Source organism: Sturnira hondurensis, unplaced genomic scaffold, assembly GCF_014824575.4.
Source record: "Sturnira hondurensis isolate 20B ecotype Veracruz unplaced genomic scaffold, ASM1482457v3 Scaffold0021762, whole genome shotgun sequence".
In the NCBI taxonomy this organism is placed as follows: Eukaryota; Metazoa; Chordata; class Mammalia; order Chiroptera; family Phyllostomidae; genus Sturnira; species Sturnira hondurensis.
Genome location: NW_028094393.1, coordinates 1 through 15076, shown reverse-complemented (window position 1 = coordinate 15076; position 15076 = coordinate 1). Strand labels below are relative to the sequence as shown.

Here is a 15076-nt window from a genome sequence, read left to right as displayed (position 1 = left end):
GTTATTTGTCACCTTTCAAATTGTGGAATAATAACCCTCAAAGAGAGGGTAGGAAATAGGATTCTGAAGGAAGGATTAAAAGTTAACTTTAAAATGGCTAAATCAAACAATTTTAAAAAGTAAAATATTAGTTTAACTGAGATTAACAGTTATTAACTATGATGTACAATTGATATTTTTTGTCTGAGTGAAAGATACTTATTTATTCTCTTACCAAACACAATAATTGATATCCATCTACAATTAGTTTTTAGGACAAGAAACTGTAGGCCACCTGAAATAACGGCACTGGCCGTGAGCTATAGACCATTGTTGCGCTGACACTGGGCAGAGACGCACAGAGCCCTGGGCGCTAGCTGGTTTGTAGTGAGGACGAGCACAGACAGCTATGGGGCCCTCTCCCAGAAGGCTCTGCCGTGCCTCACACATTGCTGGTACAGTGTCTAAAAGCTGGACTTTTCCCTTGATAGGGATCTTCGATAATACATTGTTTTTGTGGATCCTAGCTCCCAGGCAGTTTGATTTTAGCTTTGCTGTTTTTACCTTGACTACTTTTTCTAGTCATATCTTTCAGATTGCTTTCATCCATACCGAGTACGTAATCAAATGTGGCTAAGTCTTCTTTAGGAACCTGCTGGGCAATGGGATTTATGGGAACACCACGCTTCTTTTTTGCAGTTCCGCCCTCCATAATCAGGAGGGTTTCCTATTTCATATGTGGGTGTTGCTGCACTGTCTGTCCTCCATTATCTGAAATGTTTTGATCAGTTACAAGTTTTCTGACAACGGCTCTGCAATGGGCGATGGACAGATGTTACCCAGACACATGAACAGCGCCGACTTAGGTGCCTGCCCCTCCAGCTTCCTGTGCTGACACCTACAATCAACTCTTTGTGTGTGTGTGTGTGTGTGAAAGATACTTGCTTTAAAATGTTTTAAAATAATAAAAATTCTTAGTGTTAACAACAAATCAGTGTTTCTCTCAGTCCCTTTCTTTGCCTCTCTCTAAAATCAATTTTAAAAGTTTTTAAGAAAAAGGTGATTATTGATTATTGAAGTTCTGCTTCAGGTACTGGTAAACTAGATCATTTTGGTCTATCCTTCCCAGTGAAAAAACATTTAAATCACTTTGAAGGCACTGGAGAACAATTGAGGAAGTATGAATTCGTAGACCAAGATCCAGGAGAGGAGGGAGGCCACAGAAGTGATCCTGTCATTTGAAACTGCTTTCTTCTCTCAGGTGGTTGTCAATTTCAAAGCAGAAGCTGAAAACCTGAAAAGCTTTTAAATTATTTTGAATAGGTAATATAGTCGTAAGGTACAACATTTCAAAGTGGATGCCCAGAATAGGAAAGTGTCCTTCTCATTCCTGTTCTCCAGATACTATTTCCCTTTCTAGGAGGCAACCAATGTTAGCACTTTCCCGTGCATCCTTGTGTGTATGAAAATGAGACTATGCTCACAGCGCAAAGTAACATGTGCTTGATACATTTTCGGGAGCTGCGTGGCAGACTCATCAGAGCCTGTGTGAAGCTTGATTACCACTGAAAGCAATTGCTTAGTTTAGCGTCTTTCAAGAAATGTTTTAACATATTTGTAAAAAATATATTGAGGAGGAACTAATTTTTAAATAAGCATTGTGTGTAAACATCAGTTCACTTACTTCCATTTGCTAGTCAATGTTCCAAAAATTGGTAAAATATTTTAAGTTTTGCTGTTTTCTTCTCTCCATTTTTCTTTTATGAGTTTTTCAAACCAGACAAGCTTCTGAGAGCCATGATAGCCTACATGCAGATCTTGCAAATTCCATGGAGATATGTTGGCATAATGAGGACTTCTTCAAACCTCCAGTAGATTTGTTGTCTACATTGGTTAGAGTGGGGTCAGTTTAATTTTTTCTCAGTGTCTGTTGTCTCTGGAAATCTGAACTAATTATAATTTATTCCAGTGACGACTAATTCCTGCTCAAATTACACTCACACTGTTTTAATGAATACCCTCATCCAAATTTATGCTATTTTTTACTCCTCCTTTATATTTATCAACTTTACCATTTAGCTTTAAAAGTAGAAGCCTTCTGTTTTTATTTTCCATCTCATTCTATTTTTCCTATCCAGTGATTATCTGTAATTTCTATCATTTTTATTTTTAATATCAATTTGCTTTTTGCAATTTTAATTTATTCCATTAAAAATTTCTCTTAGCCTTTGAATTGCTGTCCTGACTCCATTATTGTTTAAAGCTTATTATTGATTTATCTGGATGAGAAAGAAGTACCAGAACTCAGTTTATAAAAGGTATTTAGCTACAAGTTTAAGGACATTTGTTTTCATTTATAATAATAGGGAAAGGTAAGGTTGTGAGGGATAGTTAACTGGTATCATTTCCAAATTTGTCTTTCTTACTGATTTTAACCACCAAATTTAGACTTTCCGGAAGGATTGCACCTTGTTTATCCTGTTTCTTGACTAAGGTTGGGAACTATTTTATCCAGAATCCCTTTTCCATATGGTTCAAGTTAGAATTGGATAAAGGAAGAATTTGTATGCAAATTGGAAAGAGCATGAAATGAAGCCATTTTGCTTAGAAGGCCATTGCTCTCAGATTGGGTGACAGTAAAGGCAGAGGCGCCTGGTGAGTCCCACTTTGTCCTTCCTCAGCTCTGTTCTGCATCTTGCCTCTCTCGCCACCTGCTGGTCCTGCCAAATAATAGCAGCCCCTGACCTAAATGATTGCACACAGCTCCAGACCCAGAAATGATAGCTCCACAAAAGCAACTGTTTCCCCATAAGTGACAATCTGAAGAGCCTTCTCCTTGAGTACTCCTTTGCAGTCCCTCTTTGGCAAGCAGTCGAGCTTGGTTTCTTGATTTCTCTGCCAGCTCCTATTTGCCTGCCCACACCAGTGTTGGAGGTGGAATGTTTGGTTCCCATTTCTCCCATCCTCTGACTCCCTTATCAGGCCTTCACTTTCTCATATTTGTGTAAGGTCTAATATCCGTATAACAAGTCCCTAATTCTCATTATGTTTACAGTGGCTCTGTTTTCCTACTGATACCCTTGGGATCTTTTGATCTTTCTGCTCTGCCATCTTTATTATTTCAGCAATGTCTTTCCTCCTGGCTGCAAAATGATCCCTATAACCAAAAGCGTGATGCATGCCTTCATCTGACAGTGTTCCAAGCAAGAAGCAGGAGCACTGGCACCAAAAAATCCTTCTCTTTACATTTTTTCTCCTACTTTCGGGAGGAAATTTCTTACCAGAAGACCCCAGTAGAGTTCTTTTTAAGTCTCATCAGTCAGAACAGGGTCATGTACCTTCCTCTGGACGCTAACAAAGGAGCCGGAGTGCCGTGATTGGCTTAGACCTGTGGACCTGCCTCCTGGCTGCATAGCAAGATAACCTAGGGTGCTTTTATTTTTATTTTTAATTTTTAAAAGAGATTATTTATTTGTTTTTAGAGAAATGGAGGGAGAAAGAGAAGGAAAGAAACATCAATGTGTGGTTGCCTCTCATGCATCCCCTACTGATGACCTGGCCTGCAAATCAGTCATGTGCCCTGACTGGAAATTGAACTGGTGACTGACTCTCTGTTTCTCAGGCTGGCATTCAATCCACTGAACCACAGCAGCCAGGGCCCTAGGACGTTTTTAAAACATATTTTCACCTGCACCCAACTTACAGACATTCTGATTTAATTGCTCTGGGCTGATGTCTTAGCATCAATATTTACAAAATTCTCTCAAAGGGATTTCATGTGTAGTCATGGTTGAGACCATGGCTTGGATCAAACATGACTCGTTCTTTGGAGCTGTTTCACAGCAACAACAACATAAATCAGGGTGCTCTACAAGGAAGAAGGTGGAAATGGCTGTGGGATAGGCAATTGAGAGTGTCTTAGGATGTATATATATATATATATATATATATAATTTATTTTATTTCTTAAAGATTTTATTTCTCTAATTTTAGAGAGAGGGCAAGGGAGGGAGGAAGAGAGGGAGGGAAATATCAATGTATGGTTGCCTTTTGTGCAGCACCCCTTACTGGGAACCTGACCTGCAACCCAGGCATGTGCCCTGACTGGGAATAGCACAGGCTACCCTTTGGTTCACAGGGTAGTGCTCAATCCACTGAGTCATATCAGCAGGGGCTGTACTTTTAATCTTCACCCAAGGATATGCCTATTGATTTTAGAGAGAGAAGAGGGGAGGGAGGGAAAGAGAGAGAAAGAGACAGACAGAGAGAAAGAAACATCGATGTAAGAGGGAAACATTGATTGGTTGCCTCCTCCATGTGCCCTGACTGGGGATTGAACCTGCAACCTTTTGGTGTATGTGATAGTGTTCCAACCAACTGAGCCATCTAGATACTTATCTAGATGATCTCACATGAGGATGATCTGTACAATAGATAGAAATATGACTAAAATTCCCACCTAGTTTGCACTATATTGTATAACATCACTAAGCACCAGCTTTTTTATATGTTATTCGATGCATATATTCCATTTCACTTAACTTTACAAATGACAGGAGAACAGCAATTCTCCCATTTCCTAGTCACTTGAGGTAAAGCCTTCTTAAATGTGCTACCAAACCACATTTGCACAGGGCTCAAGAATTAAATATTCCTTGGTGGAGAACATAAAATGTTAAGTATCTAAATAAATATAAAATCCTTATTAGGAGAAATCCTAAGTCATTTGATATAAGATGTTCCAGTTAAGCTATGGCTGGGTAGCTCAGTTGCTTAGAGTGTAGTCCTGATATGCCAAGGTTGTGGGTTTCATCCCTTTAGGGCACATAGAAGAGTCAACCAATGAATGCATAAGCAGGTGGAACAACACATCAGTCTCTCTTTCTCAAATCAAAATTTCTAAAGAAGATGTTCTATTTAAATAAAGCACGGAATGCCAATTGAGTTTTGAGGTTGAATTATCCCAGTCTAGCATATGTCTTTGCAAAACAATGTTATTGCTAAAAGCTGCAGAAAGGTGGGGGGCAGTCCAATTTTGAAAGTAAAAACTTGTGTGTTCCAATATGCAGGTTACTTGAAGAAAAAGGAAGCACACCAGGGTCCTTAGTTTTAGGATTAAATCACCTATTAAGAATATTAGTCACTGCGCCTCACATTTCAGAAATCCACCAAGTCTAAAGTATTGCCTTAAATACTCTGGGACCCTAGGATCATAGCTTTTGATAGACCAGTTATCCAAAGATTGACAAACAAAGTTCACCTTTTTAAAAGGAAATCATGGTTCATCGGTGTCTGAAAATTGAGAAGCTGCAAACTACACCTTACGTGAGCAACAAGTTTGGTTTTATCTTACAGAAAGAATACTGCTTTTAAAACATTATGTTTATTTAAAATAGTCAATATATTCACATAATTCAAAATTTAAAAGGAACTTGCCCTGGCTGGTGTGGCCCAGTGGATTGATTGAGTACTGGCTGTTGGAACCAAAGGTCGCTGATTCAATTCCCAGTCAGAGCACATGCCTGGCTCCCCACTAGGGGGCGCATGAGACGCCAGGTCCCCAGTAGGGGGCGCAGGAGAGGCAAACACACATCAATGTTTCTCTTCCTCTCTTTCTCCTCCCCTTCCTCTCTCTAAAAATAAATAAATGAAATCTTTTAAAATTTTTTAAAAGGAACACCTGTGATATTATATTACCTCCCCTCAAAAATCAAACCTTATTCTGAATAAGTCTCTGTCACTAACTACCAATTTACAGAAAATACAAAAAACAGAGAAGCATGTTAAATGATATATGAACACGGTCAGCAACATCAAGAATACGGAAAATTCTGTAACATAAATAACACAATTTCTTCAACAAATGAATTACAAATGAAAAAAGTAATTGAGAGAGAATCCATAAATGAAAATAAATATTCCAACTAATTGCAATACATGGAATTTATGTGAATCCTAAATGTAACATTTTTAAAAACAAAGTCATGAGGCAATTACAGAAATCTGAACAGTGATTTGATACATTGGGTACTTATTGATATTATTATTAATTTCTAGGTGTGATAATGATGTTGTGATATGTTTAGAACAGATAAATTATCTTTTTTAAAAAATTTATCTTTAGAGTGGAAGGGAAGGAGAGAAGGAGAGAAATATCAATGTATGGTTGCCTCTTGTGGGTCCCCTGCTGGCAACTGGCCGGCAACCCAGGCACGTGCCCTGACTGGGAGTTGAACCTCCATCGTCTGGTTTGCAGGCCCGCATTCAATCCACTGAGCTACACCAGCCAGGCAGATAAATTATCTTTGAGAAATGCATAGCAAAATATATTCAGGTGACATATTACATTTGGCAGTTATTTTAAATAACCCAATAAGGTGGGGTATTGTGTTAAGTATTCATTGCTGCATAATAAATTATCCTAAAATTTAAGAACTTAAAACAACAGACATTTATTTCACAGTCTCTGTGGATCAGGAATCCAGAAGTAGCTTAGCTGGGTGACTCTGGTCTCTCTAGTCACCTGCTGGTTGGAGGATCTCCTTCTAAGTTTACTCAGTGGTTGATCTCTGACCTCAATCCCTCTGGCTGCAGCTAGACACTTTCCTTTCTTTCCTTTCTATAGGCTGCCTGTGTGTACTCAAGATGTGGCAGCTGACTTCCCTCAGAGCAGAGCCCAAGATGGAAACTGCAATGTTTTATAATATAGTCTCAGAAGTGATGTAATATCATTTCTGCAATATTCTATTGGTCATGCAGACCAACCCTGGCACAATATAGAAAGGGACCACTGATAAGTACAAATACTGAGAAGTGAGGATCATTTGGGCCATCTTAGAAACTGGCTGTCACATTGATCCATTGTTTTATGGGCTTAGGACAAGCTTCCATTTGTCCTCCGACTCCCGTAAACCCAAACTCTGGTGGACGATAGTGGTATTTCTGATCTCTGGATTTAACAAAAGTTCAGAGTCATTGTCTAATACAATTCCCAGAAATTCTGGGTACTTCCCTTTCCTCAGTGCAGAGTCAAGCATTAAAAAGACTTTTAGGGGTGAATTGAAGGAAAATTCACCATAAAACTGGTAGAAGAGTTCCAGGGTCTTTTAGATCAGCCTCTCTGCCTTAGACTCTGAACTAGCTCAGATTTGGGAATTGGAAAAGATCATGAATTCCTACGTGGACTTGAATTATGTTTTCTGACCAGAAGACCTATAATTCTCCACCTATATATGTCAGTGGCACCTTAGTAAGCTGCCCATCCATTTCATTCCTCGGTATCCCATGATGAATTAGCCATCATCACAGACTCCAGGAACGAAACACTCTAATTACCATTTCATCCCTGTGGCCTATTGCAGTCACTTCATCTACCTTGTCTCTGACAGTCCAGCAGTGTCTCCTGACCTTTAACACTCCAAGATCTCATTATTACCCTGGACTTGCTCGGGTAACCCAATTCCTTTGTGATATCCTATCATCTTATTTCTTGTATTAGGAAACATCCACTGCCAGGATCATCATGGCCATTGGTGTTATCATCCCCAACCTATTTCTTAATGCCTTGGTAGATAGATGGCAAGTACTCTGGGTCACTGCAGAGGCAATGGTTAGGTGTCACATAATAGATGCCTATCATCATTCCCATTTCCTTTAGCATTCAAACATCTTTTTCTGAAGCAGTGGTGCTGAAAGGGTTTCCCTAGCACCAACAGCAGCACCTGAGAACTTGCTAGAAGTTCAAACCTACTGGATCTGAAATTCTGGGGGTAGTTGCCCAGCAATCTGTCTTTCAACAAGCTCTCCAGTGATTTTTTCTTATCTTCATTTGAGGATATGCTCATTGATTTTATTTTTTTCCTTTTTTAAAAATATATTTTATTGATTATACCATTACAGTTGTTCTATTCCCCCCCTTCATTCCCCTCCACCCGCACCCTCCCTCCCACACCATTCTCCCCCCCTTAGTTTATAACCATGTGTCTCAAGTTCTTTGGATTCTATATTTCCCCCACTATTCTCACCCTCCCCCTATCTATTTTCTACCTACTGTCTATGCTATTTTCTGTGCCTTCTCCCCCCTTCTCCCCCTCCCACCCCCCTGTTTCTAACCCTCCATGTGTTCTTCATTTCTATGGTTCCACTCCTGATCTAGCTGTCCTCTTGGTTTGCTTTTGTTTTAGGTGTGGTTGATAATAACTGTGTGTTTGCTGTCTTTTCACTGTTAATATTTTTCATCTTCTTTTTCTTATATAAGTCCCTTTAGCATTTCATATAATAAGGGCTTGGTGATGATGAACTCCTTGAACTTGACCTTATCTGAGAAGTACTCTATCTGTCCTTCCATTCTAAATGAAAGTTTTGCTGGATAAAGCAATCTTGGCTGTAGGTCTTTGGATTTCATGAGTTGGAATACTTCTTTCCAGCCCCTTCTTGCCTGTAAGGTCTCTTTTGAGAAATCAGCTGACAGTCTGATGGGTACTCCTTTGTAGGTGACTGTCCCCTTATCCCTTGCTGCTTCTAGGATTCTCTCCTTCATTTTAGTCTTGGCTAATGTAATTATGATGTGCCTTGGTGTGTTCCTTCTTGGGTCCAACTTCTTTGGCACTCTCTGAGCTTCCTGGATTTCCTGGAAGTCTATTTCCTTTGCCAGACTGGGGAAGTTCTCCTTTATTATTTGTTCAAATAAGTTTTCCACTTGTGGCTGTTTCTTTCCCCCTTCTGGTACCCCTATAATCCGGATGTTGGAACGTTTAAAGATGTCCTGGAGGTTCCTAAGCCTCTCCTAATTTTTTTGAATTCTCATTTCTTCATTCCTTTCTGGTGGGATGTTTTGTTCTTCCTTCTGGTCCATTCCATTGATTTGAGTCCCAGTTTCCTTTCCATTACTATTGGTTTCCTGTTTATCTCCCTTCATTTCAATTAGTTTAGCCTTCATATGTTCCTCTAACTTGTGACTATGTTCCTCTAATTTGTGACTATAATCTACCAGTTCTGTGAGCATCCTGATAAACAGTGTTTAGAATTGTGCTTCTGAGAGGCTGGCAATTTCTCGGTTGCTTAGAGTTATTGGCTCTGGGACTTTGAGTTCTTCTTGCACCATCTTTTGGGCTGTTCGTGCCTATTCCGTAGCAGGATTGGAGCCCTAAGGTATTCACTAGCGCAGGGCAACTAGGTCGCTGGGTTGTGACGCTGTATGTGAGGGCGGGGTCAAAGAGGGACTATTGTCCTGTCTGCCGCCTGCTGCCTCGGCGCTCACCTGTGCCACAGCTGCTGCTGTCACCGGGCCCACGCGTTTCGTCCCACTGCACACGAGTGTGCCACTGCCGTCAGCCCTCACCCCCTGGGGCCTGCGTGGTCCGTCTCACTGTGCGCAAATGTGCGACCGCGGTCAGTCTGCCCCGCACCCCAACTGGTTCCGGCTGCCTGTGCGCCTGGGTCAGGGGACCTGTCCTGCCCGACCCTGCTCGCTGCTGGCTCCGCCCCTCTTACCGTCCCATTGAACGGTTAGATGTAGTCGGACTTCCGTATAATTCAATTTCCTGTCCTTTGGTTGTGTCTTTGTTTCTCCAAACCTTTGTTGTATTCAAACTTGGTTGTGGGAGAAGGCACAGTGTTTCCACCTATGCCTCCATCTTGGCGTAAGTCTATGCTCATTGATTTTAGGAAGAGGGGGAAGGAGAGGAAGAGAGAGATAAACATTGACTGGTTGTCTCTTGCATGTGCTTGACAGGGCACTGAACCTGCAACACTGGGAATTGAACCCTTTACCTCTCAGTTTGCAGAACGACCCTCCAAACAACTGAGCCACATGGGCCAGGCCAAGCCACCAGTGATTTTGATGCAGGTTTGAGTTTGAGAATCAATGTCTCAGGGTAAAGTAGAATAACAATTTGACAACTCTAGTCTCAACATGTCTTAAAATTTTTCATATTATCATCTACTTTTAAAAATTAAAATAGCCCTAGCTAATGTGGCTCAGTGAATTGAGTGCTGGCCTGTGACCGAAGGGTCACTGGTTCAATATTCAGTCAGGGCACATGCCTGGGTTGTGTGGGCCAGGTCCCCAGTTGGGGGCAGGTGAGTCAACCTATCGATCTGTCTCTTATACATCAGTGCTTTTCTCCTTTCCCCCTCTCTTCCCTTCTTTCTTAACAGAAATAAGTGGTAACTAAAAAGGAATCACACTTATTTGGCACATAACCTAAAAATATTAGAAAATTGTGGAAAGAGGTAAAAGATATTAGATATGTAAGGGCTAGAAAAATTAATTATGGGGTTGGCCAAGAAGTTTGTTTTTCCATGAGAAGCTCTAGTCGCACTTAGTTGTCTTTAACTTCATTTAAAACAATTTTGTTAGACTGTATCGTGAAAGCTGTAGTATCAGTGTGCATTTAAAAAAAATACTTATAATTGGTGAATTTCTATGTAGCCATTTTAATAATGATGGAAGAAAATCAGCAACATTTTTGGCATATTATGCTTTATTATTTCAGAAAGGTAAAAACACAACTGAAACACAAAAAAACACATTGTATAGTATATGGAGAAGGTGCTGTTACTGACTGAACATGTCAAAAGTGGTCTGTGAAGTTTTGTGCGGGGGGTTTCTTACTGGTTGATGCTCCATGGTTGTTTAGATCAGTTGAACTTGATCAAATCGAGACATAGAGAACAATCAACATTATACCACATGGGAGAGCCAACATATTCAAAATATCCAAATCAATAGTTATTGGTGAAAATGAAAAGTGTCTTTTTATGGAAAAAACAAAACAGGCCTTGGCTGGCATGGGTCAGTGGACTGAGTGTTAGCTTGCAACCCAAAAGGTCACTGGTTGGATTCCAGGTCAGGGCACATGCAAGCCAGGTCCCCAGCTGGGGGTGTGTGAGAGGCAGCCGATTGATATAATTCTTGTATATCGATGTTTCTCTCCTGTTCCTTCTCCTGTCTTCCTCTCTAAATAAATAAATAAATAAATAAATAAAATTGTAAAAAAAGTTAACGGACCTCTTCACCAACTGAAAAAATACTTGATAAAGCGAAATAAGTTAAAAATAGAAAAAGGGAAAATTTATATGAATGCTATAGAATGAGTTTCAAGACAAAATGATCTGAATAACTGGCTAATAAATGTCTGGAATATTTTTTGCAAAAATGACCAACTCTGTGATCATAGTGTGTAAGTCAAAAGTGAAATGGACAGTATGTTATTTATCTTATCATTGTGGGTAAAACTATACTCCATTGTCCCCCAAATCAACACTTAAATTGAAATTGAATGAGTGGTTTCATGTTAGTGTAGATTCTTCCACTGTCACCTTTTAGAAAAATGTGTTTTTGTGTATGTTTGATTATCTTTTTAAATGGATGTCAAAATTTCCCAAAGTGTGTTCTGCAGTACACTATAGTCCCAGTCATTTGTGGGGGGAAAAATGGAGTAACAGTTGTACAGGACATTCTGTTTCTCTATAGTCTCCCTTCTGTTGTTTCCAAAGGGCTGATCTGTACACACTCCAGGTTCCTTGGTCCTGTGCCTGCTTCTTGAGCTTGGCTAAAGAGGGGAGCTGAGAGCGGAAGGGACCAGTAGAACATTAAAGGGGATGGGATATGAGGATAGATACTTATTTCTTGGTTTCTTACCTTCCTCCTGCTGGACTGCGACTAGTTCATTGGCTGTCTTTCTACTACTGTCACAGCTTCAGTGAGTTGGTTCTCTGTTTAGCTATTCTCTACAGTTCTGTTAACTGCTCCCCCTCCCTTGCATCTTTAGATCTAAAGATGGTAACAATACTGCATTCTTCCTTGTTGGTTTTCCTCCATTAAGTGTTTCTCAATTATCCACTGTGAGTGTACCATTTGTTTCCTTCTAGGATGCTGATTTATAGAATGGTTAAATATATTAACTCCTTGGGAAGATTACAAATTTGTATTAGCATATTAAAGGTTCTAAGTAATATAGCAGTAAATAATATCTAAGTTTAGCCTAATGTTTGGCAAACTTAATTATTCTTGACACCATTTTTCTAATATCTAAAAACATCCCTTGATCATAACATCCCTTGCCTTAAAACAAAGCCAAATGTAATGGTTTGTAGTGCTCATGACTAAGGATAATTAGCCGCATGTCATTGTCTGTCCTGTTTAGTACATTGATGACCTGAGGTATCTTAGATATTGAGGTATCTTGGATACTGAGGTATCTAAGCCAAAGGCTGTTAAGTCATAGCATTGATGTGTCCCAAATGGCCGTGCCTTTTGAATTGTTTTATACTTTCTCTCAGTATAAGGTTGATAAGTACAGTACATCTTACTTATTTGCTTCTCTCCCCTGTGCTTTGCATTTAAACTGCCACCTCTAGTCTGGCAGGAAATCAAATTACCAGAGCTGGTTAAAGTTATATTGGAAATAAGATTAAATATACTTAAACACAAACTTATGAACCCCTAATAAGCTCATTTTTGTGCCTAAACTTCATGACATCTATTGTGGTTGCATAGGAACTTTGTCCCTTTATGCTTGGTATTTCAGTTACAAGGGGCGTGGCTGTGGACACATTCTTTTAAAAATAAGTCCACTTTTAAAACTCTGATGTGGTAAGTTACTAATGCAGTGTATTTCTGGCTTATCAGCACGATAGGACTGCATATCCTATGCTGGGTGGTTTTGTCACCAGTTCTGTCCAATGACTTGAATAGAAGTGTTATACTTTATTAGTCAAGAGCTTAAATGTGAGAAACTCCACCCCTGCCACCTCGAGTTTTTTTTTGGATTACAACTAGCACTGTTTCAGAGAGTAGATGATCAGCATGGGTCCTTGTAATGGATATGAAGTTTAAGTGAGAAATAAATCCAATTAACTTTCAGGTGGGTGTTTTCTTGTAGTCTGTTAGCCTATCGATTTACTTCGAAAAAAGGTTTCTCTGAAAAAATACAAGGAAGGTTCAATCTAAATAAAATTGATGAGTTACAAGAGCAAACTCATATTAAAGCTTTACCTGATTACATAAAAGCTGATCATGCACATATAGTCCCATCTGTGGTTAGTCACAAGTTTAAGTCCCTGAATTCTATCACTGATCAGCTTGTCATCTACCTGGAGGCTCAAATCCGTTATGTGCAAAACTGGGATAATAAAGGATTATCATCAATTTAAATGGGAGTACACATTAACTGTTTAGTCTGGCAATATATACCAAATTACTGTTAATTCTTCCACTCAAAACTTAATGTATACAACTAAATTCATGAAGGTAAATATTCTCCTTAGCTTTCCTTGCAAGATTCTGCTTAGGCTATTTACCCCAAACATAATGCAGAAACATTGTGTTGGACATTTTGAAATCAGCCTTTTTCATTCGGATATGAGGCATATTCAAGGGATCAGGGGATGTACAGTATAAATATGTACAGCAAACACTGTATTTTTTAAAAAAGTAACTTCATTGTTTACATGTAAAGAAATTTTGCTCTTCTGGTTTTTTGCAACCACTCTGCTTGAAACTTCAGTAGAAAGCATTCTTAACAGAAAAGGGTACTGCTCATTGGTGACCAGTCTTTTATACTCTCTGCCATAGAACTGCATCTAGACTGCATTTAAAATAGACCCCCCCGAGATGGAGATTCTGAACCCAAGATGGGGAACCACAACATCCTTTTGAAGTGCTCTGGCTGGAAGGGGGAGACCAGATGTGATTGCATGCTTGGGCTAGGTTGCTTCTAGACATGGAACTGTGTGTGAAAAAGCACTGTCCTAGGCTAACAGGGCTTTAGGAATAATGAAGGCTATGGTGTACTGCAAAGTGGCCTGTGGCACTTGTTTTTCTTTCAACTAAAAGACTGCACTTATGTTTTACTTCAGTAATCATGTAACTTACATGTTACCGTTCCTATACACAAACCTTGTCAACTAGTCACTATTTACATCATCCTATTGAAGGAATTTGTTGTCCAAAACCCAGTAACCAAATTTTAGAACACCATTTGGTAACTTCCTATGAACAAGTTCAACTCTACACAAAATTCTCTTCTCAAGAGTAGGGTGTATTATCGCTGGCTGGTGTGTGGCTTAGTAGATTGAACACTGCGAACCAAAGGGTCAAGTCCCAGTCAGGGCACGTGCCTGGGTTGCAGGTCAGGCCCCCCGTTGAGGGTGCATGAGAGGCAACCACACATTCATGTTTTTCTTTGTCCTTCCACTCTCCTAAAATAAATAAAAAGAGTAGGGTGTATTTTTTAAAAAAGGAAAAAAATTAGCCAGGTTAAATAATTTAGGTCCAACATATTTAAGTTTTAAAGAACCAAGGATACCTGCCCCCCCTTATCTTTTTGCCCTGCACTAAGTTCCAAGAATGGAGTATATTAAGTGTCAAACTGCCATGAACAGATGGAAGTAAAATACTGAAAACACAAGGTATTGTTTTCTACTCAAATTTTGAGTCTTTTATTTGGTTGTAACTATTTTAAAAAGAATCAGACAAGGATATCTGATTTCAGTCCCTTTCAGATTAACATGAGCCATGTATGCAAAAAGACATGTTTCAGATTTTGAAAGAAGCTTTAACACATTAAACCCTCTTGTGCCAAACACTTGTTGAAAATAATTTTAAAAACCTATACAATTATGTAATTATCAATTTGTAAATGAGAAAGCCGAGGCTCAGAAGTTGTCCTTGACCACTTACTAATTGTTGAAATTGGTGAAAATCAAAGACTTCCCCTACTATATACTGTTTCTCATCAGTACAGTATAGTACACAATAGTTCAAAGTTATCTAAACCTTTAAAAAGCAAAGCTTATAATGGAAAGCACTTTACAGTTCTCATGACCCTAACAAACTGCATCTATAAGCTTACTAGAATGCTAACTTCATTTAATCTTTAATTTGTTAAAAAAAGACAAACTTTTACTTCAAATGGTACTAAGCGATATGCAATTCAGTCTTAATGTTTTCTAAAGTTAACTTTAAGCAAAACAATGTCAGTGATGATAAATGCATTTCATTATTTATTTAGATGTTTAAGCTCTCGCACTAGACTTTTTACAAGCTGGTGAACACTGACAAATTATTTCTCCCACAGAACTATAACCACAC

The 15076-nt window shown here is 39.2% G+C and overlaps 1 pseudogene; it reads right to left on the bottom strand.

Annotated features, from left to right (window-relative positions):
- Positions 1–386: 386 nt before the first annotated feature.
- LOC118978283 (low molecular weight phosphotyrosine protein phosphatase-like) lies at positions 387–877 on the bottom strand (annotated as a pseudogene).
- Positions 878–15076: the final 14199 nt, after the last annotated feature.